Source organism: Gadus chalcogrammus, chromosome 12, assembly GCF_026213295.1.
Source record: "Gadus chalcogrammus isolate NIFS_2021 chromosome 12, NIFS_Gcha_1.0, whole genome shotgun sequence".
In the NCBI taxonomy this organism is placed as follows: domain Eukaryota; kingdom Metazoa; phylum Chordata; class Actinopteri; order Gadiformes; family Gadidae; genus Gadus; species Gadus chalcogrammus.
Window position 1 is genome coordinate 1,227,628 of NC_079423.1, and position 3,453 is coordinate 1,231,080.

General features: G+C 40.3%; 1 long non-coding RNA gene across 1 annotated transcript; it reads right to left on the minus strand.

The window, feature by feature from the left end:
* Window positions 1-868: 868 nt before the first annotated feature.
* Window positions 869-1,717, minus strand: LOC130393697 (uncharacterized). Its single transcript, XR_008897124.1, has 2 exons — window positions 1,358-1,717; window positions 869-1,149 (listed from the first exon to the last, which is right to left on the minus strand). It is a non-coding gene; the product is annotated as an uncharacterized LOC130393697 (long non-coding RNA).
* Window positions 1,718-3,453: the final 1,736 nt, after the last annotated feature.

The window sequence follows — 3,453 nt, forward strand, 5'->3', positions numbered from 1 at the left end:
TATTGGTTACGAACCAACCAAGTGGGCAGGGCCATGAATAATAGTTTGACAACGCTACGTCACAGTGTCACCTTATCCAGATTGGCTAATTTCTTCTGCCTTTTTCCTTTCATTGCCTATTGCATTCAGCAGACAAACTGCATAGATTTCAAACTTACCACAGCTCACAAACTTATTCAGACCTATGTTATTTAACAAACAACAGGAAAAATGTGATTTTAATGGCATGGGCTCTTTAATGTCTCTTTCAATTGTATCAAGATCTTCAGGTGAGCAGAGAGCCTTTAATTTTACTCTGGTTTCTCTTGCTAACTGCTTCCACGAGTCATAGGCTTTGTTGAATGCCTTTTCGTTTTTCTTTGCTTCCTGTTCTTGCATCTCTAGGCCCTTTTCTGTTAAACTTCGTTCTCGTGAGTTGGACCTCCCCTGTTTGTCTTCCGGGGGGCAGTCTGGTTCTTCAGCAGGTGTTAACATTTTGATGGTCTGATATATTAGTTTGCTCCTTGAAGTGTTTTAATGTCTGGACTTAAATTTGGATGAGTGGTGACTTTAACTTTACGCAAGTACTACTAAATAACACTCAAACTTAGACATTTACACCTTATGAACACCTCAAGATTAGCAAAACAACATGCAAAAAAAGGGCAAAATGTTATGGGCAAAAATACTGCTGGTACTTCACAATCAGACCTTTAAAATAATGAGCTTCAACAGTTAGGGTTTCATGAGATAACAATTATTTCGGACTTGATCATGGACATTAAAGCCATCAAATTAACAACATTCAAACCACGCATTTAACCTTTACAATGAACTTGGTTGTTTAACCGTTCTTAAACTCTTAGGTTGCCAGAGTCTGTTTTTTAAGTTCTCTTACCACATCACCTTTGATTATGTGTACAGTGTCTCTTGATGCAGCTGAGGCGCCTGTGGGAATGTGTGCAGGACATCGGGCGATGTCTTATTTACAGTATTGAAGATGCCCGCACATCGAAGTTGGACGTCCAGATGCAGCGTTGAGGGTCCGTGGAAGAGGATTCGTCGTGGTCGAGTTTCACTGTAGCAGCCCTTGACACGAAATAACCGGAGAGTCTCTGACGGGTGCAACCTTTTATTCTTTTGTTCTTTTGTTGCTATGGCACCGTGAAACTAGAAAAAGTAACATAAAATGGTTGCACTTTTACACAAATATATTAAGATCAGGGCAGTACAATGTTCACAAATAAAAGAAAACATATTTCAGGACAACAAAGAAAACTTAAACATGTGCATTATCTGCTTAACTTACATAAAGACTTACATGAAGACACCAAAATTAAACATAATCACACTAAAGGCATACAATAAAACCACATACCTCGCTCCGCTTGCCAAGGGTGCAAGACAACGGTAAATTGAGCGGGAAAAGTTGAATTCACCGGACATTCATGGGTCTGGCCGTTAGCTTGCTTCATACACTATTTACGGACATAAAACGGCATAGAAATGCGACCGGTATAAGACACATGAACTATAAAAATTATACAGAAAACGTTTCAATATGAACCCAACATTTATATAACCAAAATACAGGCATTAAGACATTAAACTTACGTTTTCGACGCGACTACGCGCGAGACACGCATCGCCATGAATGCTGCTGTGCGCCTCTAAAAGGGTACCGGGTGAAACGTAAATAAAAGGTTCCGGGGCGCAATACAGGTCGATACACAATAGGTCCGTTACACACCCTACACACTCAGGATATTAATGATATTTAAATTATTATGACCATGAAGTCTTTATTTGCATGGGTTTACATTTCGTTCTGTGTAGCATGGAAAAATCAGAGAAACACTCCCATTCAGAATGCATTGGTTTACATTTCGTTCTTTGGAGCACGGTTATTTTTATATCTTTATTTATTTTCAGTTTTTGTGTTTTTACAGAAGAGTGGTGGAGAGATGACGTATGTTGGCCAACCCGGAAGTGAGCGTCGCCCTGGATTCCCTCGACAAAAAGCCAACGGGTTTTGCCATTGGATTTTGGATTATTGCTGAAACATTTGCATCTTTGAAGCACCTCCTCAAAAACTGAAAATAAATAAATATATAAAAATAACCGTGCTCCAAAGAACGAAATGTAAACCAATGCATTCTGAATGGGAGTGTTTCTCTGATTTTTTTTTGTCGAGGGATTTTCTAACCATCGGACCCTAGTTTACGACAAAAACAACACAATGGACGGCAGCTTCTTTGCCGCGTGGTTTTTAGAGCCATGTAAGGATTAGAGGGGGCGGTCGATAGCAACCACCATAGCAACCATAACGGTCAAGTGACTTGATGCAGCCCTGTTGAAAGAAATTGAATACCACCCTACACACTCAGGATATTAATGATATTTAAATTATTATGACCATGAATTCTTTATTTGCATGGGTTTACATTTCGTTCTGTGTAGCATGGAAAAATCAGAGAAACACTCCCATTCAGAATGCATTGGTTTACATTTCGTTCTTTGGAGCACGGTTATTTTTATATATTTATTTATTTTCAGTTTTTGAGGAGGTGCTTCAAAGATGCAAATGTTTCAGCAATAATCCAAAATCCAATGGCAAAACCCGTTGGCTTTTTGTCGAGGGAATCCAGGGCGATGCTCACTTCCCGGTTGGCCAACATACGTCATCTCTCCACCACTCTACTGCAAAAACACATGTTCAAGTTGAATGAGAATAATAATAATAATAATTCTGCCATAGTATTTATTTAAGGGGGGGGGGATACAAGTCTTTTGGCCATTCGTAGTGTTGATCAGCAGAGAAATAATTTGTCCGCAAAGACGGTGACGTCGCTTAGCAACGGAAGACGCTGGGATAGACAAGTCACAGACTACTACCCATGAACGGAGCGTTCCACGGCATTGAGAAGACCCGTGCATCGGCGTCGGCAGACCCTTTTCACCGGGGCACGTGCCCCGTTGTGGATCTGCGGTGCCTGGGTATGCCTGGGGCACTGATTTTTTAATTAATTAATTTATTTATACCTTTAATTTATTTTTTTTTAAGTCTGACTCATCTGGCAATCTACAGAATGCATGCTTGCGTTTTTTTTTCTTAAAATAGGCCTATAGACTACCACTTTCGTTAGAATTTAAGTCTGACATACGGACAGAGTAATTAGAATCCACTTGCGGCCACTCGGAGCATGTTGCAGCCGGAGAGTTGCCTGTAACACAGAGCCAGGAGTTTGTCATATCTTAGGCTATCTTTAAGAAACACGGTACTAGTCCTCCTAGTAAAGACACACTAAAACATTGATTGTACAAAATTTGACACCCTGAAGAAATTTGCTATTTGAATTACGTCAATAGAATGCATGGTGCCCCCCTCATTGGCCGGCCGCTGCAATGAAATGTACGTGACGAATGCACACACTGAGGAGAGAATCATTCTCCTTGATATCGACTTTTTGAACC